The sequence below is a fragment of the Protopterus annectens genome, chromosome 11.part0 (genome assembly GCF_019279795.1).
Source record: "Protopterus annectens isolate FY-2018-M chromosome 11.part0, PAN1.0, whole genome shotgun sequence".
Taxonomy (NCBI): domain Eukaryota; kingdom Metazoa; phylum Chordata; order Ceratodontiformes; family Protopteridae; genus Protopterus; species Protopterus annectens.
In genome coordinates, this window is record NC_056745.1 from 536,067,847 (window position 1) to 536,091,920 (window position 24,074).

Sequence of the window (24,074 nt, forward strand, 5' to 3'; positions counted from 1 at the left end):
GTAAGTGGCAACTGTTGTGTAGCAGCACCATGTTGTTTTCTGGGACAGAACACAGGACTATGACTCTGGGATGTTTTGTGTACCATTTCATACTTCTGAGCCATTGTACACAAGTGTTTAAGTGTAGCTATCTCTGCTTCAGTGTATATAATGGCATTAGTGTAGCTGTTTCTACTCTTTTGTACATTACAGTGATAATATAGATTTATTTCCTATGCCATGCAAATCTGACTTCTTGATCCGTCTTTGTATATGCACATGCTGCAATTTTGTTTGGGGGGGCTGTGAAAATCAGACTTCTGTTTGCTTGTACATGTTTGACACAAAGCAAGCAGTCAGACATAACAGAAAAGCTAAATGAACTGGAAATAAACCCCTGTGTCACCAGCTGAACTGACTTCTGAGAAGTAAATGCCAAAAAGGAGCAGTTCGAGGACTGATCCCCTGAGGGACTCCACTTGTGACTGGCCTCTTTGTAGAGGTGGACTTCCCAATTCTTACTTCCTGGATCCTGTCTGTAAGCCACTTGACTATCTACTGGGTGACACATGGGTTTGCACCTAACCTCTTAAGTTTGTCAACAATGCCCGAGTGGGGGTATTGTGTCAAATGCCTTGGCCAGGTCAAAGTAGGCAGTATGAACAATTCTTCCCTCATCCATTGCTTTGGTGACATTCTCAAAAAATATCCACCTGGTTGAGTAGGCATGATCTGCCCTTGATGAAACCAAACCGGGCTGAGTCATGTCTGGAGTTTTACTATATGTACTGATCATCTCCTTGATAATTATTTCCATGGCTTTACATATAAGACTAGTGAGACTTATGGGTATGCAATTTCCAGGGTCTGTAGATGGCCCAATTCTGTGCAGAGGGATGACTGTTACCTTTCTCTATTCATGAGGCATGAAACCTATTTGAAGGCTACAGTTAAATAGTAATTCCAGAGGCCCTGATAGGTCATGTTTCATGCTATTTAGAAGGCATCCTGGGATATTGTCCGGACCGATTGGGGCATTGTTCTTAGTCTTAGAGAGGGCATTAAGGACCTGTTCCCTAGTGATAGTGGGGGAGTTATATTTGATTATACTTCTTGAGAGAAGGTTGAGGGGGAGAGGGGTAAAGTTGGAGCATAATTTATCAGCCAGCAGGTTTGCTATGTCTTCTGGCTCAGTACAGGTGGCTCCATTTACAATGAGCTCTGGACACAATTGTGTATTGCCTTTGAGGTTGTGCATATAGCTAAAGATTGCTTTGTGCTTGTCCTTGGCCTGGGAAGCCAAATCTACCTCAAATTTGGCTTTGGTAGACTTTATTTGTCCTCTGAGTTGTTTGTTTAGTTTGATGAGAGTGCTTTTATCCTGCTGGGTGCTGCACCTCCTAATTTTTGCCAATATTTTCTTCCTCCTGTTATACAGCCTATTGATTTTGTGATTCTACCAGGGTGGCTTGTTTTTTGAGTTAGTCCTGTACTTCTTCCTGGTTGGTACAGATGCGTCTATGCAGCTATTAACATGTTTGTACAGGGTTTCTGTGAATAGTTCTGCATAGGCAGCAGTGTTCTCAGGGTTTATGGGGGCTTGAAATTTTGCCAGGTTCTCACTTAATAGCAGCAAGCTAGCCTGACAATAGTTACTGAATATTCCAGGTTTAGTTGGGGGTCCAGGTTTTATTTTTACTTCAAAGGAGACCATTTTGTGGTCTGACCTTACCAAGGAAGGCATTACAGTAGGGGTGTGCAGCACTATCTCATATTAGTGAGGACCAGATCCAATATGGTTGCACCGCTGGTTGGTGTACTGACTATGTGGTCCAGGGTGTTTGTGTTTACAATATCCATGAATTTCTGTGCATGTATGTTTGGTGTCATACAGGATTCCCAGTTAATAGTGGGGTAATTAAAGTCACTTATGAATATGACGTTGGGTTGGATGGCTAGTGTTTCCAAATAGGCTTAAATGCATGGTATATTCCTCATTGTGACGTTCTTCAGTGGGTGTGTCTGCATTCTGATGGGTGTCATTAGCCATGGTTCCAGTGGATAACCTGCATCCACCAGTAAATAACCCTATTTGATATGTCCCTTAGGGAACATCTGATACAGTTGGGAGGTGAGCAAGATATATGAGTCATGGTAACTGCTTGGGTTGCCAGCACACACATTCAAGATGATTTGCTTGGCAATACACATGACTTGGCAGTTAATAGAGTGGAAGCTCTTTCTATTTATGTAGAGTCTTCCCTGTTCCCTGGGTGGTGCCTTAATTTCTATATGTGTACAGTCTATGGCACCTGATACTTGGGTAGTGTGCTTCAAGGTAGAACTCCTGCGTATCTGTGGCCCTGCCCTCAGGAATATGGGGACTATATATGTGGTCATTGGCATGTTGGAGCATAGCATTCAGGAATTCATAGAGGATCCTGGATGTTGGCCCCTGTGACACAACCAGCATGTCCCCTGTTGGTCTCTGAAAGGTTCCTGCAGCTAACATTCTAAGTGCTAGACATACCTTTGTCTCCACTGGTATGGGTCCCCCTCGATTTGCCCTGGGTCTGAGTTGAGGACAACCGAGGTTGCCGAGTTCCTGTAGTGTGTCTGTATCCACCCTGTAGTGTTCTACATTTTCAACATCGTGCAGATTGTGATAAGTTAAAAGGGTTTGAAAACTCTTCTCCTTCTTGGCCATGGTCTATTAACAGCAGCAGCAGAAGCATAGACTTCAGCTTGTTGCACATACACATGAATTAAAGCAACACCAGCTCCTAACATTCTTTCTGTGTAGACTCCTTTCTGTGGCTGTATGCTAATAGGTTGGAGAATTCACACAAATATAACATCAGTAGCACTTCCTGTGTGAGCAGAAGCCAATCAGTCTGAGCATGACCAGAAAAAATAGAGACCAACACTATTGTGTAAAGGCAATAAAAGGCAGTATATTTTTAACAAGAAACTTGACCAGAGACCAAATAAATATAGGTAAGGGTTTATAGTTTGGGCATACAGCTTTGTGCATGGCTGATTCACTACATATATGTTGATTGCTGTCTGTCCATAATAGATCTTTCTACCTTTCTCTGCTTTTGGGAGATTGTGCTTTCTCGTGTAACATCAGATTTGGAATGTTTACTTGTGGCATCTGCTAATGTAAAAAGAAAAATGCATGGCTTGTTTAGCTATTGATAAGGAGTGTTTTCTACCTTTCTAATCACTTACCAGAATTGCAGGCTACTCAGACAACTTAGATATGCTATTGCTATTCCATAGGGTACAGACTTCTGCAAAGGCTTTCTTTCTCTACATAACCAGTCAGAAACAGTGTTGCACCAGACATATTCATTTCCCTACTAGTGAGAACACCTTGTCTTATTTTACTAACCCTAGAATTATCTTGTTTGCATAGATTACAGCCTAAAAAATTAGAATCAGAGGAGGATGTGCATCATGCCAGCAGTGGGCAAACAACCCTATGTGCCCATTGTGATGTCCGTGCACTGGCCCAGCAATCAAGGAGCCTCAATCCTCACCACTAATACCAGTGAGGGGCGTCCACATAGGGTAGGATAACAAATACATACTCAGTAAAGTACAGTTTCCCTTAAGAACACACAGAGATCACAGTCAGTCTAGGGCTGGTTTCTCCCTTTCTCTCCAGATCCCCAATAAGACTTCCCACTGGCACAGCTATACAGTCCAGATCTCAGCCTAGTGGCCAAGCTAAAACCTCCAGCACCCTCTCTGTCCAACCAGTGCTTTGTGCCCTTGCCCAAGTAGCTGACACACACACACACACACACACACACACACACACACACACACACACACACACACACACACACACACACACACACACAAACACACACACTTTGAGGTATGAGTTACATACAAACACACAGACACTCCTGGGGAAGGCTGGCACAGATTCTCCAGCTGTGCCCCCTTTCTTCCCAGTCTAAAAGATAGTACCAGCTGCCACCACCCACTAATATTTATCAGCGACTAATAAGGCCCTTATCAAAGGTGCCCAATTATTACTGTGCAATATTATTATCCAAATGGTAAGTGTAACTGAACAGCAAAGCTTACTGGAGTGACTTGGACAGTATCACTATATAAATACAATGTACTCTAGAGCTTAAAGCCACAGTTGAAAGGTTTAAAAATATTTAATAATAAGTAATAAAAACACAAGACAATACTTCTTACTACACAGTGCTAGTCAAGAGTTCAGAGATCACAGTGAAATGCTTAAAATAATACAGTAGAAAAGTTCTGACATCCATACAGAAAAAACCCTAATGTAACATTCCTATTTCCTATCTATATCCAAGAGAAAACACAATTCTAAAATAAACTTACATATAGAGCATAGCAGTGCTGGTGATTTGGATGTTCTCAAGACAAAATGCTAAAATGCTCTCAGTCTCTCTGTCCTTAAACACAGATAACACAATACCACTGACTCATTTCAGATTACATCATTATTTTCTGTTTCTCAGGCTAACAAAAGCTCAGAGTGGAACAGCTCATTTGATCTTGCAGCTGGTCAGGAAGACAGGGCAATAAAAGATATTATACATGCAAATTCTAGTAATTAACTCCAGTCTCAAAACAAAAGCAAGAATTCCTTCATCCAGACATCTCGGCTCCGGGTTTTGTGATCAAACAATTACACAATGCTTTACTGAGCTTTCTTAGAGCAGAGTGCACTGTTGTTACATTTTTGCAGTTCCACATTTAACACTATATTCTTTCATTTAAGAGAACAAGCCTGTGGCCTATATTAATATTTATAAATGACAAGTTTATCTACAAAATTCTATCTGGCTAGGCTGGCAGCCTTCACATATCTTCACAGCTATTCAATAATGATCTCGTGTGTGTGATGTTAATAACTTCATGTAGGTAACAGACTGCAGAAAATTTGATGTTGCTGCTAACATTTCAATATCTTCAATATCCCTGGCCAGTAAAAATTTTATTTCTGCAGTGTTGGCCAAGAGTTTATTTAATCATGTCGGCCAGGACTCTAGTTTAGCATCCCATGTGCTCAGGCCATTTCTAGGGGATCTACCAGAATACTGAATTATTCCTGGGATGTCTTAGCTTCTACTTGCATGATCCACAATAATTCCACCTCATAAGAGTCAAAGCCCTTTAGTTTGAGGTACTTTTTATTTATCATGTTGAAAATAGAATTTATTAACACTCATCTGGGTTCAGAAGCTCCATAATTAACCTGTTGCCATTACTGCAGTAAGCTGTACTCCCCTTCTACACAAAATATTTAAGCTTACCAGGCAGAGGAGTGGTGATTCATCACTGTGACATAGCAGAAATGCCGTGAGGCTCCAAGAGCAGAATAAGTTTTTGTTTACATGTATTTCATTGAATTGCACTTCTTAATATTTAATATTGTGCTATACCATTGATCTACTACATTTTGTACTGCTATAAAGCTTTTTTTTACTGTTTCACTACATTTTGTACTGGATTATACTGTTTTGACTTTATTTTCATTGCTAGATAGTGTTTCATTCCTGTAATTGCATTTTTATTGAATTAATTTACTGTAAACTGCTTTTTCTTACTGAGAGTTGTATTTTCTGTTGGTGAGTGCTCTATATGTGCTTTCCTGTGCATTTCCTGTGAGGTTTCTGTGTTCTAGTCAGGTAGCATAGTCTAGATAGAGACCTGCTGTATCCAGGCCTAGTTGTTTTGCTTGTTGAGTTTCCTGTGTTTCTGGCAGCCATCTTATGCTGGCAGGGTTTACCTTCTCTGTTAGTGAGAGTAACAGGGCTGCCTGAACTTCTCTAGCATGAGTGACTGGTTGAAAGTGCAGGAGCTAGCAGGATTGGATAGTAATTCTAGCTTCTAGTTTCTTCCATCTTTTCTGGTATTTAAACCCTCTGTCTGCAGGGTATTGCACTTGTTTGCTCGTTGCTCACTGCAGCTGTGCTGTTTTAACCCATTATGAGTTGCATTTTTCCCTTACCAGCACTCCTGTGTAACTGATGCCCTCCCTACTGTGTTGATTTTATCTAGTCCTACTCACACCTATAGGTACTCTATTCTGATAGTACCCACTCTACCATCCTTAACCTCTCTTCCACAGATTCTGATATCCATGGATGGACAATTTCCTGTGGTTTCTCTTGCTAGCCTGGTTGATGTGGGCATCCTAAGACAGTGTAGCAACTGCCTCATGTACACAGACAACCCTCTTCTTCTACCACCTAGGAACACAATATGTGAGAGATGCAATTACATTAAGAACCTACAATCCTTGTTGTCTGAATCACAAGCCAGTACATCTGGCACTGAAAAGGTTGTCTGCACAAACACCATAAAACCATAACTCTAACACCACCCACTCCTTTACAGTACATTCCTACATATGTGGAGGTTCTCAACAAAAACATACCTAAACAAAGGAGACCTTCAAGGCAAAAGCACACACGCACATCACAACCCATGGCAAGGACCACACATAGTACCCATGGCTGTGTCTCTCAGACTCTAAGGCTCAGCCACAAAGTCAACACACTAGTCACAGGAGACTCGATACACACAGATGTGCCCCTTACTGGGCTAGACAAGGGGAAAGTCACGGTAAGTTGTCAGGTGCTAGAATGCACCATATCACTCAAGCACTAAAGTCTCTCAACAACAGGTACTGTTATGACTCTGTCATAGTTCATGTTGGTGTGAATGATGTGAGATGTACCTCTCTGGACTATATGAAGAAAGACATGATTGAGCTCGCTGAATATGTGTCCCAGGCAGGTATGTCCCTAGCCTTAAGCAACATCCTTCCGTCACCCAGAATGATGCCTCAGTACAAACAGAAAATGATTAACTTTAACAACTGGCTTAGTTTCTGATGTCATTCCAAGGGGATCCAGTACCTGACAGCCTGGGAGGACATGACTGACAGACCATGATGCTTTGCCAGAGATGGCCTTCATCTGTATCCCCTGAGCTTCAGGCTTCTGGCAAAGGCTCTTGCCTCCCCATAGTGCTTTTTTTAGAAAAATTCATGAGGACAAAATTACCAACGTGAAAAATTTTAAAGGTCATGCTGCTAAACGCGAGGAGTCTTAACATGAAATTGCACTCATTGCAGCTGACATTTGTGCAGTCACTGAAACCTGGTTAAAAGCTGCAGAGAGCACCCCAGCCTTACCAGGTTACTTGTCCTACCATACTTTCAGACCTCAAATGGAGGGCAACAAAGCCAAAGTGGAGTTTTAATATCTATCAAAGACATACACACCTCCAGGCTGGTCAAACAGCATGACACACAGGAGACACTCCAGGTGCACTTAATTGTAGACAAAACACCTATTCAAATCATACCTAGCTGCAGACCCCAACCATGACTCAGAAGGCCCACTCCATATGTCTGGACTTATGTAAATCCATCAAGATTCAACCCTGTATCCTGATTCTGGGTGACTTGAACTATCCAACCATAGAGTGGAAGACCTATATGAATGCTTAGGGATTCCTCGAGTTCGTCAATGCCAAACTATTGGATCAGCTGGTTGACACCCTCACAACAGGTGAAAATATCCTGGACCTGGTACTAACCAACATGAGTAGCCACTATAGCACCCCTACAGTGTCATCATCCTTGGTAAGATCTGACCATAAAGCAATCACTTTCAAAGTCACCATCTCCCCTGACTCCCCCCACCAGGGTCAAACAAAAATAAACTTTTCTAAAGCTGACTTCACCCTCCTGAGAGCAGGTATAAGGGGCTTCACAGCCACCATCACTTTAATTGGAACAAGCACTAATTACAAGCCTTCCCCAAAAATCTATATGAGCACCGATATAGTTGCATGAACTCAGCAGTAGCTGACAGGACCAAATCATCTTCCTCAAGGAAGAGTAAACCTGTCTGGTGGACAGAAGCAATAAAAAGACTCTATAATAAAAGGAAAAAATTGCTGTCCAGGATCAAGAAGGAGCAGGTGCCAGGTTGGATGCAGTCTCTCCTTTGTCTGAACAAGGAATTCAGGTCACTGGTGAAATCCTCTAAGGCTAACTTTGAGTCCAAATTGGCCACATCCACTAAGAACAATCACAAGGCCTTCTTCGCATACATCTGCAATCTCAAAGGTAACTTCCAAATCTGCTCTGAATTGGTGGTCAAGAATGCCACATACACAAATGCCATAGATATAGCCAACCTGCTGGCAGACAAGTTTAGTGAAATCTTCACCCCCCCCCCTGTTCCTCATCAGCAAACACCCCATCACCTGCCCCCTCCCCTCATCACTAGGGAGCAGGTCATTAATGCCTTCTCAAAAGCAAAAAATACAGCCTCCATCAGACTTGACAACATCCCTGGCTATGTCCTACATGAACTTAGACAAGAGCACCACTAGGCACCCTATTCAACCAAAGCTTGTGCACAGGCTTCATCCCAGCAGAATAGAGGACACCCACTGTCATCTCTCTAAACAAAGGTGGAGTGTCCACCGACCTCGACAATTATAGGCCCATCTGCCTAACTAGCCTGATCTGCAAGGCCAAGAAATGCATTATCATGGACCTTATAAATAAGGGCATTGGCAACTTCCAGATGCTTGATCCCACACAGTTTGGTTTTGTCAAATGGACATCATGCCTGTTAAACTTGGTTGCCTTCTTTGAAACAGTCACCAAAGCCATGGATGAAGGGAAGACAGTGCACACCACTTACCTTGACCTAGCCAAAGCATTCAACACTATTCCCTACTCAGGCATAATAGATAAACTCTCCCAGCTAGGCATCAACCTGTATGTTACCAGATGGATAGCTAACTGTCTCCCTGATAGAACCCACTCAGTGAAAATAGGGGAAGCCACCTCTAGCAGTAGACCCATAACAAGTGGCCTACCCCAAGCATCAGTCTTGGGGCCTCTACTGTTTTCTGAGGTGCAAGCCAAAACCAGTGGTCTGTTGCTGACTAAGTTTGCAGATGACTGCAAGCTGGGCACTGTCATAAATTCCACTAATGAAGTGAGCATCCTCCAAGAGGGCCTTACCCAAACCTAATGACTGGTGGCAGAAGCATGGCATCAAACTGAATGTCAAGAAATGCATCATTATCGCCTTTGGGGAAAATGGCATCCCCATTAATTATCACATTAATAACAATGTATTAAGCACACAATCATTCATGAGGGACTTGGGCACTCAGGTTGATAGCAACCTGACTTTTGATCACCTTGTTGCCTACGTTGTACAGAAGGCCTTCTACATGGCTCGCCTCATAAGTACAGGTATTTCATCCAGGAACAAGGGGGTCATAACATTCCTGTACTCCTCACTTATCAGACCCATTATTGAGTACAATGCCCCCTTCGGCATGTACCTTGCCAAGCACATGCAGCAGTTGGAGAGACCACAGAGGTTCCTGTCCAGGAAAATCCATGGTATCAAACACCTATATTATACAGATAGGCCAAAAGCCCTGTCCCTCTACTCAGTTTCATACAGACTGCTCAGAGGTCACCTGTGTCTGGCATAAAAGGCCGTCTCAGACCCAACATTGATGGAGTTGCTGCATATCCGTAAATCAAACTCCACTCGCCCAATCTGCATGCAAGGCCTCAACCTGATCTGTGACATTAATAGAACTTGTCTGTGGGATAGATTTGTGTCCCAATGACTCCCTCATCTGTGGAATCAACTTCCTCTCTATGTCAAGCAGAGTACCTATCAGTCTTTAAGAGGAACCTGGATGACTGGATGGGAAACAGAAAATATACCCCTGGGATGCCACCTGTGTCCCTGCTAGACCAGGAAAACAGGTAATGACTTTGTGGGAACATGGGTGAAATTCCTGGCTAGGCTTTTAAGGGCCTCTGGGCCAATAGCTTAGTATCATCCTATGAAGCTATGAACCTAAGTTGTAGTTTGGGAATACTGCTCAGATGTGATTGGGCAGTTTATGTTTGTGGAGTTTTCTGATGATCTTTCCTAGCTAAAGCAGAGTGTCACATAAATCAGTTTAAAAATGGTATACTGATGTTTTATTGACAACTGACTTTTGGAAAAAACACTTGATATTCAAGGTGATATTACAGAGGGGATAACTGCAACCAACAACCTCATAAAAGCAAGCTATGCAAACACAGATGTATGACTGTGCCGCAGACAAAAGGAAAGTCTGAAGGAAGACCAATTGCATTTCAAGTGAGAGGAGACCGAGTACTTTCATATCCCAGGAAGGAATATTGAACAGATCTTTGACCATATTCTAGATGGGTGGTTTCCTAACCAATAAAGAATGACAAACTTGACCCCAGAAGAGGATAGATGGTTAAAGTCCAGCATCAGTCCTCTGACAGATGCTACTGTTATTCGTAAAACAGAACAAGACATAATCATTAACAACAGCAACAAGTTTCCTTTTACTGTGTTTACATGGTTCAGCATGTCTCATCAACTATCACCACTTGTCTTCATTCAGTGCATCTCATGTTTCTTTGATAGTCATGACTGACTCTCATCAGATTACTTTCTTGTAATCCAAACATCTCTTGATTGGACAGTCTCATTTCCTATTGTCCTCTTCCTGTCTATCCCAAATCTACTTTACAAAATTATTTCTCCTTTCTTGCAAATGTAAGCAAACCACAATAACCTGTTCTTTTTGACCTTTTCTGCAATTGAAGTTACTTTGACTTCAGCTCTGATGCCCTCATTTGTTCATCTGTCTGCCCATCTGAGACACATTATTTCCATCACTACAAACTTTTACAACCGCTCTCCCTTCACTGCCCAAATTTCTGTACCATATAAAAGCACTGGTGGTCACACCACTGTGTTGTACCCTTGACTTTCCCTGTTGTACACTAACCATGAAACTTTGTGACCATTAGTCCTAGCAACTCAGAGTCTAAATGTGACCTCCTCCTTCTAACCTCCCATATGCCTGAAGCTGTTAGTCTATTCCTCTTTGTTCTCTTCTGTTGTTTCTTTACTCTCTTTCAGCTTCTTATGATTTCCCCCATTTGCTGCTATGACTACTGAAATATCTGTTCTCAATTTCATCTGATGTGCCTTCAGTTTTGCAATAGGAAACACACCTGAAGTATCTACTCAGATTACTGTTCCAAGTCAAGTAGTGTCTCCAAAATGCTATTTTGAGTTTCTATGAAGATCCCTTCATACAGAGAATGAGCACATTTTCAATTGTAAAACATTACAAATGTTATTCAAGTAAGCATTGAAAGGAAATGCTAAGATAATCGTGGGTCTGTTATGTTACTTCTGATTCCTGAATAATATTTTGCTCTAGCAAAGGACCATGCACTTCTACATTTGGTGTGAAAACGATAAGTACTCTGTTTCCAGTCTCACTGCGGATTATGACTTCATATATTACTAAGCATGGCATCACATCAAAATTGCTCCTAAACTACAAATTCTCAGAATTGTAATATTTTTCAATTTCTGCCTGGTGAATACAGTCCTCATCAGATGGAAAACTAACATTACATTTTGTACCATTTTCACCCATGATTGTTGCACTAATTTGAGTCATGTTACTATGGTCATGGGTTACATTGTCCTTCAGAATATTCTGGAATATGTTTACACTGCTCAGTATGATACAAGTCTTAATTACATAATTTTTTTTATAAGTCTTGGAAAGGTACAAGCAAAGATATAAACATGCAGAGTATTTTGAACAACTTGGTATGAAATAATAGATACCATCACCTATGAAAAACTATTACAGATAAATGTCTTAAATTACTAGTGCATGCATTTCACAATTTGCTTATGAATGGGCCCTGATAGCCATAGTCAAGTTCCCTGTTTGGAATTATTTCCCCAGCTTAAATTTTACCTTAATATTTTTTATTTGCTGGATGAATGAGTGATTATTCTAAACTAAGTGAAGGATAAATACTATACATGTGTGTAATCATGTTTGTTGACGTGTTATTTCATTGACTTTGACATGTAATTTCAATATTGGTCAGCAACTGCTTCAATGAACTTGCATGTGGAGATGTTTTTTGTGTTGTACAGCTTATTGCCCTTTAATGAAGGGTTTAATGAAGGTTGTGCAGGTGTGCAGTTAGTATATTTTATATATATATATATATATATATATATATATATATATATATATATATATATATATAAGGGGTGTGAAGGTGAAGTCCCCTATTATGGTTTATGGAGGTCCACCCCCCATGTTTTTAATAGGAGAAGTAAAACTTGTAGCCATTTTTCAAGTGTTGTTGCTGTTGATTTACCAATTGCAAAAGCAAAGCTGGGCTGTTTGCAAGTGCAACTATGCTTGCTGCTGTTCTGTTTGTGGTCAACCACTGCATACTGGGTGCTTTGAGTTTAACTGTGTGAGAGTCGATCACTGGAAAGAGAATGAGAACTGGCAATTCTTTACATAATCATATATATCATATATGTATGTATGCATATGTGTGTGTGTGTATGACTCTCCCTCTGTATATGTATATATATATATATATATATATATATATATATATATATATATATATATTTTTATATATATATATATATATATATATATATATATATATATATATATATTTATATATATAGATAGATAGATAGATATGGGTCTACTTTGATTCACTGAAAACTCATTTCACTGAATTTCAAAACGCTCAAACCAAGTCGCTGAAAGCTCAAATCACTGAAAACTCATTTAACTGAATGTAAGTACTGTTGTCCAAATAAAACATATATGCCCTTTTCACCACTTTAGTGTGATCCTGGAGTTAGTATATATAGATAGGGGTGTGTGGGGGGGCACAGCCCCCCCTACTTTTGGTTTTATGTTGTTAGCTTTCAGTGAAATGAGATTCATAAATATAAAAGTAAGTAGGTGGAGGGCTATGCTCCCCACACCCCCCCTAACTATATATACTAACTCCAGGATCTCACTACAGTGGGGAAAAAGGGCATATACGTTTTATTAGCCCAACAGTACTTACATTCAGTGAAATGTGATTCAGTGAAATGAGTTTTCAGTAATTTGAGCTTTCAACGATTTTCTGAGGGTGAATTGAAATTCAGTGAAATGAGTTTTCAGTGAATCAAAGTAGACCCCCACCTTGTTTGTTTTATATTCTATTTTACCCAAAACTTCAAAACAATACATTTTAAACAATAGACATGCATAGTTACAACACCAATGACTAACTCTCTCCAGAAGACAATATGTACTCAAACTAAGTGGGGGGTCATGCCCCTAAACCCCCCTATGTTGGGGGCTGTGCCACTCACATCCCTCCTAACTATATATACTAGCTCCAGGATTGCACTACTGTGGGGAAAAGGGCATATACCTGTTACTTGCTTTGCCTTAAAGTACTCTACATGATGCCATATATAATGACTGCCGAACTGTGAAATGAGATTCAGTGAAATGACTTTTCGGTAATTTGAGTTTTCAGTGAAGTGGGTGGGGTGAAATGAAATTCAGTGTAATGAGATTGAATGAAACAAAGTAGACTCATTTTATATATATATATATATATATATATATATATATATATATATATATATCTGTGTATATATATATATATATATATATATATATATATATATATGTGTGTGTGTGTGTGTGTGTGTATATATATATATATATATATATATATATATATATATATATATATATATATATATATATATATATAGTTTCATTTTATTATCTCGAAATGCTAAAATACCATATTTTAGTATCTCGAGATGATAAAACCGAAAACTCAAAAAACCGACAACCCACAACCATGAAATTCAAAATCGCGATCATACACATAAACACACCACCACACAAACAAGCACACATACACCTACCTAATGACACTACAACAAACAAAACACACACAAACACAACATAATAAACACACCTACCCAAACTATAAGCAGGGGGGCAAGCTCCCTGCACCCCGCATGTTGGGGGGCTTTGTCCCCACACCCCCGCTACTTATATATACTAACTCCAAGGTCACATTAAACACACAAACACATAAAACACATCACTACACACACTCACACACACTAAAATACCTACCCAATACCCTTACAAAAACACTACTTACCTGAATCCCCAGCTAAATCCGGAACTGCACCACACGTCATGAATGCAACAACACAACTGTGGATCCCACATTTCCTTATTCGATATTATACAGTTTTGCGTAACTGCACTTTCGGCTTTATAGTCTCGAGATACTAAAATTTTGTATTTTAGTATTTCGAGATTATAAAGTCTAAACATATATATATATATGTATATGCTGGAGAAGCTCTCTTCTCCTACTCCATAGCAAAATTATGGAATACCCTTCCTCACACAATAATGTCTGTGTCATCACGCACTAACTTCAAAGCTGCTCTAAAATCTCATCTAATAGAGCACAGGAAATGCCCCTGTAACAGTCCTATCTAACATCTCTACCCCAACCTCTCTAATCCCTTTCTTCCATCCCTCTAACTACCTCGGATTGCAGCCTAATACATTGCTTGAAAGCCTATATTTCAGCTGTAATCTTAGCCACTGTTATTCAAGGGTAATAGCTGCTAGCTTAGCTATTAAAATACTTGCTAGTCTTTATGGCACCAATGATATAAGTAACAAAAAAACATATATATGTTTTTAACTTGGAAAATCAATTTGAAAAATAACAAGTAATATATATATATATATTTTCTGTCATAAGTATTTATTTTTATTTATAATCATTCTTCATATTTATATTAGATTTCTTTAGAAATAGGTTGCTGTTTTTAATGAATATAGTTGTTGCTGATGTCACTAATGCTGTTATATAAAAATATATATACATATATAATATATATATATATATTTTTTAAACATATGCTGTTTTTAAAAGTAAGTGTTTTATATGAAATTGAAATATTTTGTATTTAGTATTTTATGAATTGGTTAGAACAATCTGACAGTTTACCCCCCTTCCTTTGAGTTGGTTTATCATTGTTTATAATTGATTTACTGAATAATTGTTTAATTAAAATGAGAATAAATACTTGTATACTTTTACATTCTAACTTGTCTGAAGAAGTGCATGCATGGGCGTGCATGAAAGCGCTAACGAGTAAATACGAGTAAAAGTACCAGCATTGACTTGGCGTCATTTGTTCACTATCACTTCAGTATTTTCTTACCAATGATATAAGTGTTGTACTATTTAACTAAATACTTAATTTCATTTTGAACTATAACTGTTTACTACCATTGTTAAACAAAACCTACCTGTACATCTTGTGACTTGTAATTAATTGTTGTTTTTAATTGTTGTTTTTATTGTGGAGCTTTTCTCCCCGGGCCTCCGCTGAAAAAGGACTTGTGTCCAGTCGGATTTTCCTAGTCAACAAATGTAAATAAATAAATAATATAATAAATTTTTTATATATATATATATATGTTCCCTGTCAGAAGCCTGAAACATTATAAGCTTGAAAATCAAAATCCTGAAACCAAAAGCCTGAAAACTCAAAATCCTGAAAACCCAAAATCCTGAAACTCAAAATCCTGAAAACACAAATAATGCTAATATGCCAATACAAACACACTAATATCTACCGACTGACCTTAACCCTAACCCTAACCCTAAGGTCCGTCACTATCGCACACTCACCTAACCCGCGCCCTAACCCTAACTCACTTAAACCGCCCCTAACCCTAATTTTTGTCACTATTGCATACATGCCTAACCTGCGCCCTAACCCTAACTCACTTATACCACCCCTAACCCTAACATAAAACCAACCGCACACTTACCTGAACCAAACGCATGACCTAACACCACAGGGCTAACAATAGCAAAGCCACAATGATGTCAGTATGTCTATTTTGTGTTTTCAGGATTTTGGGTTTTCAGGATTTTGAGTTTTCCGGCTTTTGGTTTCAGGATTTTGATTTTCAAGCTTATAGTGTTTCAGGCTTCTGATAGGGAACTATATATATATATATATATATATATATATATATATATATATATACATATTTTATCCACAGAGACTGTTCAGTGACCTACTGAAGACACATTAATGGCACCTCAGGTATACTGGGTAAGATAGTGATTCAGGTCATAGCCTGCTATAGGTCCCCAACCATGTCCCAAGACTCACACTCCACATTCCTAAGCATCTTGGAGAATATTAGGGACCAACCTAGCATTCTCTTACTGGGTGACTTCAACTACCCCTCCATAACTGGGAAAACTACTCATGTACCAATACACTTGCCCAATGTTTCCTGTAAATCATTAATTCCAATGCCCTGGACCAGCTCGTTCTTACCCCCACTAGAGGTAGCAACATCCTTGACCTGGTCATTACTAACATGGGCAACCATTGCTCTACAACAATAGTTAACTCTTCCCTACTTAGATCTGACCACAAACTAATAACCTTGGAAATCCACATCCCTCCCACCCCCCCCCCTCCACAAAGGTAACCACCATGAAAAACTTCTCCAAAGCTAACTTTGGGCTCCAAAAAACAGAGGTGGCTAACTTCATGTCACCCATGCAAATGGATATCAGTTGCATGACCAAAAAATCATACACCAATGCACTGTACGAACACATACACAAATGCATGGATCTCGCCATACCCAATAGAACCAAGAAGCTCTCTTCCAAAAAAAGGAAGCAAGTTTGGTGGTCCCCTGCTATAAACAAACTCTACAACAGAAGGAGGAAACTGATGCAGAATAAGGTGAGGTCCCAAGACAGGAAAAACTCCCTTATCGGCATCAACAAAAAGTTGAGATCCTTCATCAAATCCTCTAAAGCTAGCTATCAAAACAGAATTGCAGCAGATAGTAAAGACAACCACAAGGCCTTCTATAGTTATGTAAAGAATCTCCACGGCAATACCCAGATTTGCTCTGAGTTACTGCACAATGGTACCTCCAACAGCCAACAGATATTGCCAATATACTGGCCGACAGATTCAGTGCTTATTTTACCTCTCTCCCTCCCCCAAGGGACCAGTCGCAATACCAGTAGATTGCCAGGCACCCAGTATTACTGCTGCACAAGTTAAAACTGCACTGTCCAAGGCCAAGAATACAGCTTCTATGGGACCTGACAATATCCCTGGCTGTGTTCTACATGAACTACAGAGTGAACTGGCACCACACCTGTATGCCCTGTTCCATCACAGCCTCACCTCAGGCTTTATCCCTACTGAATGGCATGCTGCCACAGTAATCCCTCCCCACAAAGGAGGAGCAACCACAGACCCTGGTAACTATTGCCCCATTAGCCTGATGAGTCTGATATGCAAAGCTATGGAACACATCATCATGGACCTAATGAACAAGGATATAGGGGATTTACAAACTCTGGATCCTACACAGTTTGGTTTTGTGAAGGGTAGGTCATGCTTGCTCAACTTGGTCAACTTCTTTGAGTCAGTCACCAAAGCTGCAGATGAAAGGCAAGGTGGTTCATACAGCCTACCTTGATCTGGCCAGGGCCTTTGATACCATTCTCCACTCATTAATCATAGAAAAACTCACTAAGCTAGGCATCAACCCCTATATCACTAGGTGGGTTGCAAACTGGCTCACAGGTAGAACCCACAGTGTGAAAGTAGCTGACTCCAAGTCAGACTGCCGACCAGTCATGAGTGGAGTCCCACAGGGTTCGGTCCCAGGTCCTCTCCTGTTTGGTATCTATTTCTCTGAAGTCCAGGCCTACACAAAGGGACTCTGACTGACAAAGTTTGCAGACGATTGCATGTTGGGAGCTATTATTAACTCCCCAAGTGAGGCTGATATCCTACAGAAAGGCCTCACAGAGACCAACGACTGGTGTCAGAATCACGGCCTTAAGCTCAATGCCAAAAAAGTGTCATCATCCTCTTTGGGAAAACCCAGTTCCCTTGAATTACCACATCAATGGTAGTCCACTGAACACAGAAGGCGTTATAAGATATCTGGGAACACAGGTTGACAGCAACCTCTCTTTTGACCACCACATTGCCACTGTGGCCAGAAAGTCCTTCTAGGTGGCACATCTCATTACTAATGATTTTGCATCCAGGAAGAAAGAGGTCATTGTCTGCCTCTACTCTTCCTTCATTAGGGCCAATCATTGAGTACAATTCCCCATTTGGCATGTACCTCACTAAACACCTGTAACAACTGCAGAGGCCACACAAGTACCTCACAAAGAGGATCCTAGGCCTTAAACATTTGTCCAATATGGACAGACTAAAAAAACTCCAACTATTCTTTGTCTCATATCGCCTACTTAGAGGCGATCTCTGCTTGACTTACAAAGCCATGTCTGACCCAGCTCTGTTAGAAATACTACATCGAAAGAAATCCCAATCCCTCCGCACCACATGGTCCAAAGACCTCAACCACAATCAACAGAACATGCTGGAGGGACAGGTTCATAACCCAGAGACTGCCCATGCTATGGAATAGACTTCCCATACATGTCAAGAGAAATCATTTTTTTTTTTACTCCAAAGTTTTTTATTGATTTTTCAGTAACAATCATTTAAACAACAAATTATGATAAAACTATGTACAAATTTTACAAAGGCCTCAGGCACTGTATGAAATTTTATAGATATAAAGAAGGGTACAAGATTCATTCATTCATACTTTCAAAGTGACTAATTTGATTAAGATAGATCTAAATTCAATGACTGAATAAGGGATAAAACTTTTGTCCAGGGGTTGTTAGTCCATTTTCTGGGATATATTCTTGCTTCTTTAACTTTTATTTCCATTGATGCTACTTCAACCAAAAAGGTCTTGAAATCTTGTAAGGTTGGAATGGAGGGTGACTTCCATCTTCTTGTAATACATTTTGTGGCTACTGCTAGGATTGTCCAAAGAAGATACTTATTTTTGTTATTCAATACAATAGATTCATTTACATTCAGAAAAATTAACAGTTTTGATAATATAAAGGAAACAGTAAAGATGGCTTGGAGAAAATTTTCAATAGCATTTCAAAATTTCTTAATGTGTGAACAATCATAAAAGATGTGAGACCAATCGGCCTTGCATTTTAAGAGCATCTCCAACACGTCACCAGCTCCGAGGAGTTAAATTTAGCAATCTTACTAGGCGTGTAAAAACCTCTGTGCAAAAATTTCCAGGAGAAAACTTTCCACATTTGTAAGTTAGAGGTTAATTTAAGAGAATGTAAAATATTTGATTTATTCATAGAAGTTAGGGACAATGTGCAGTCTTTAGTAACAAAATCCCCAAACCTCTGATTAGGAGTAGTGTTATAAGTAATAATAATTTTATAAATTTTTGAAATTCAATTTTTCCAATTAAATTCACCATGTAGTATTTCATTCATAAGAGTTATGCATTTAGGTGGAGAGTTAAAAGAAGAACTCTGTATTATTCTGCACATATCTTGAGTGAATGGAAACAGACTATTGAGAACTAGCCAGTCTGATGATGGTAGATCATGTTCTTTGATCAGAATTTGTGTATCTATGGTAACTAAATTCTTTGTGCAGTGAAACCAGCATGTAATTTTTTTTTCTTTTCCCAATAGCTGAGTGTATCTAGACTAATATTATCGAAAAAGTTTTTTGTAGCTTTAAAGGGGAATAAAAGCTGGATCCATATTTTAATGTCAATATTGTTATTTACAAAGCTTCTAAAGGACTTATATATATGATTTAAGTAATCTAGGTTAGTAAATTTAATAGTATTATACTGTATATTAATACAAAGTACATACCAAAATTTGTTACTTAATTTGCTTAATTGTAATTTTTTTATTAGTTTATTTTCATTTAGGATAATACTTGTATGTAGCATTTTCCAAGCCAAAGAATATTTGGGATCTATCCAATTTAATACTGTTTTTAGGTGAGAGGCAGTATATAGGATTCTAAATCTGGGAAATTTATTCCTGCAAGCTCCCATAGTTTGATATGATTGGTTAGAGCTAGTCTATGCTTTTTGGGGTACCATAAAAATTTTAATAGTGTTTTGTTTATTTCTTTTAAAATTGTTTCACTGAATAATACAGAAATAGAAAGAGCTATGTAATTTATTTTTGGCAATAAGATCATTTTAATTAATTGTAATCTATCTTCTTCAAATTTTATATGTAATTTATTCCATTTCTCTATGAGAGTTTTTAGTGAGTTTATAATGTTTTTATAGTTTGTGTTTAAAGTTAGGTCTATATTTTCACATAGGTCAATCCCTAGATACTTCAAAGAAGAAACCTGTTTCCCAATTATTTCATTAGTAGTTTAATTAGTATTATCATTAGAATTTTTTTATTTAAGAGCATATGATTAGATTTAGAGCTGCTAATTTTAAGGCCAGAAATATAGTAACATTTTTTGACTAGCATATCTAATTCTTGTAAGGATTCTTCGGAATTTATTAAAGTAAGCAAGGTATCATCTGCAAATAACATTATCTTGGATTTAAATTGATTATTTATATTTAGGCCTATAATTTTAGGATCTGACTAAATTGTCAAAAAAAGGAAGAAAGCAATTTTATTGCTAAAGCTAATAAAATCGGAGACATTGGACATCCCTGTTTGGTACCTTTAGTAATTTTAATTGATTCAAGAGAAATCTTGATGAGTGGATGGGAAATAGAAAATTCACCCCAGTGATCACTGCAGTAGCTTTACTCGACAAAGGCTCTGGAAACTAAGGTCGGGTGGCATGATGCCAGGGTATTCCTACAGGCTAGACTTGTAAAGGCCTCAGGGCCATTAGCCTAGTACACACCTATGAACCTATGAATACCGTATAAGTACCTTAATGCCATGCTTCGGCATGTGGAAAAGCATATATGGTTTCTGCATAACCCCCAGGAGAAAGCAAACACCATGCAGGAGTTCTATGACATAGCCCATTTCTCTGAGGTTCTGGGGGCCACACACTGTACCCACATTGAAATAAAGGCCCCCACCTGATGAACTGGGAAGGAGCTATATGAACCTCAAAGGGTATCACTCTAACAATAGCCAGATGGATAGTAATCTGTGGATGAAACTCTCTGGGGCTTGTTCAGCTAGGCCCAACATCCAACACTTCACTGGGGAACTCTGTGGAGACGATACTTTCAAAAGGGCCAGGAATAACTCCATCACTGTAAGAGGGGGCTTGGTCAAAATTCCACCACCAGTTCTACACTTTCATGCCACAGAATCTGTTCAGTGGGTGGCAGTGCAGATCAGATCCATGAACAAGTTACAGAGCATGTCATAGATGTGGTCATGACCACCCACTATACACCATATCAGTCTAATCACGGTCATGGAAGGCTTGGTCATGGACATGGGCAGCAAAGACCCATTGACCATGATGACAGGCCTATAGTTCCACTTAATCTCCACATCTGTAAATTTGGGCCTCCTTTTTTAAGTGTTACTCTTTTAGCATGGAAAGGATGTGAATTAATAGCCTTGTTTTCATATGGCCATAAAATCTGTGCTATCTTATTAGACCATATATCTACCTTTTATGGAAATGTCAGGCATAATATGTGTTCTGACTATGCATTTCCCACAAAGCAATTACAAACATCTGTCTTGAGGTTACTGCTTGAAGTAGACTTGTAATGTACTAAGACAGCTTCTAATGGCAGATTACAGCACCTAAGAGAGAAATGGGGTAAGTATACCTGCTGTTGTGAGGGATGTGTCTGTTTGCAATTATAGACATTAAAAACAATTCTGTTTAATGTTTATACAGAAGTGCCACATCAATTAGCACTGACATACCTTAATGGAATTAGTATGACTTTGCAATGCTAAAACTTTGCTTTTTTGTGTTGTTCCCTGTATAGACAGACAAATGGCTCATCACATTAAGTCTATGTGCACCGATATTGTTAAGATGGCTGTGGGTTCAATTCTCTCCTGATAAAAAATAAACTTTTTTAGGAAAGAGTCCATGAGAAACACCAAACCAAATAAACAAATTTAGGAAGAAGTGCACCAGAATCCACCAGATAATATTTATTTAGCAGTTTTGTCTTTTAAAATAAAAAAAACTTCATCAGAATGAACAAGCACATACAAACAATCAGTAGTCAGACCCACCTTTCACTAATAATGAGCCATTCACTTACATTAAAGGTATATGCCATGAAAAATAAACTAGCAGCATAAATCGCAGCATAAATGAAGCAAATAGAAAGAAGTTAAAACCTTTAGCCCAAATAAATGACAATTGTGCAAGATATACATATAAACATATAAATATATATAACTATCTAAAAAACCTTGTTGATACATACATTCTACATATAACCTTCTGCCCTAAGTCTAAGAATAGGGCTTATAGAGATAGTACTGTTAAGCCCTGGTTGTTCAGTGGCATTAGTCCTCATCTGCCATCTAAATTCTTGTAGTTCAAGAAAATCATTCAACGGGCCACCTCTATCCCCCATTACCACTTGCTCTAAAACAGTAAATTTAAAACTATGCCCCTCATTTTATAATTTTTCCTAAATTTGTTTATTTGGTTTGGTGTTTCTCGTGGACTGTTTCAAGTTGTTTGACATGGAAGGAGCTGGTTCTAGTGATCCACCTACTTTAGGATCATTGGCTTCATCACTGCAGACCCTAAATTCTATGGTTAGAAATTTGGTCTCATTAATGGAAAGACTGACCCAGCAGTCTACTAGTATGGCACCTCAACAACTACATGAATCTGATGATCATAGTGGAGAGGACAAAATGGGTGCGAGTAGTATTACACCAGCACAACAGTAACCAAGATCGCAAATGAACCAATCATTCAGCGTGAATTTACATATGACTTTAAATCAAGAATAGAAGAGAAACATTAAGTTAATGGTTCGAAGGTGAATGGGAATGGCACCCCACATCAGGACAACCTAATAGTGATGGGAATGGTTCCCTAAATGATCAGCTTAAACAATTTGAATCTTTAACAACTGACTTTCACAAACTGCAGCTCGAGAATAGTTATCTAAATGAATATAGACAGAGAGAACAGATACCGAAAGGCCTCTGGACATGGAAGTACCCGACAGGTTTAGTAAAACACTCTTTATTACATATCGAGTTACTTGAGCTTTTTAATAAACACGGATGCGAGTTACTAGGCTGTCTTATAAGAGACAATGAAAGAAAAAGGACTGATTTGTCTGGTAAAATAAAAAGACTAGACGTCACTATACACTCGGACTTGTTGTTTGACTTTAAACAAAATGACTATTTTGATGTTTTTAAACGTATTGATTTGTATATTATGGATCTTAAAAACAAAAAAGATTTAAAGCTTAAAAGGGATGAAAATGAATATGCTCAACTTAGAGCATACCTCCAACCCCCCCCCCCCCCGGAACAAACCCAACATAATAATTGTTTTGACAACGATAATGTTAATGGTTCAAACAATAGAAGAGAGTCCAATAATGGTGAATTCCAACTGGACGCTTTAGAATACCCCCCTCTGAGGAGGTCAGAACGACTTAGGAACCAGAGAGGGGGTATGAATTATTACAACTAGAACCACAGGGGGAGGGGAGGGGGAAGGAGAACATGTATTGAATTTATTTGAACAAGATTTTAATATATGTGGTGAAATTAATGATATGCTGAGAACTAATACAGACTCCTTTGTCAACAGTATCAAGAATACATGTGGTGATTTTAGTTTATATAACTATAGTGATATTTACTTTGATAGGAAACTAGCAGATATTTTTGGCAAAGGTCTTTCTTTTGTTCCTAGCAGGACTGCATCAATAGATGAAGTATTGATTAATTTAAAGCTATATACAAGAAATTTGAACCTACAGTTTTATTTTAAAGGAATGCCCCCTACGTCTATTGAATATGACATGTGCAAAAAAAAAGTTTGTTTAATCCACCACTACAACCTGTAGTACAGACCTTTGAGAAAATGTGTGAATATGATATACAGAATCTTTTTAACAATAAGGCCAATTTCTTGTCTGAAAATAATAACTTGGAAGTGCATGGAATAAAATTGGTTAATGACATTTGTAACAATAAGGCAATCAGAGTTTTGAAACCTGATAAAGGGGGT

General features: G+C 38.8%; 1 protein-coding gene across 2 annotated transcripts in view; it reads right to left on the minus strand.

Moving 5' to 3' along the window:
• The window catches only part of PARVG (parvin gamma), a 3,368,585-nt gene that overhangs the window by 618,353 nt on the left and 2,726,158 nt on the right, over positions 1-24,074 (minus strand). The gene's annotated exons all lie outside the window — the stretch shown is intronic.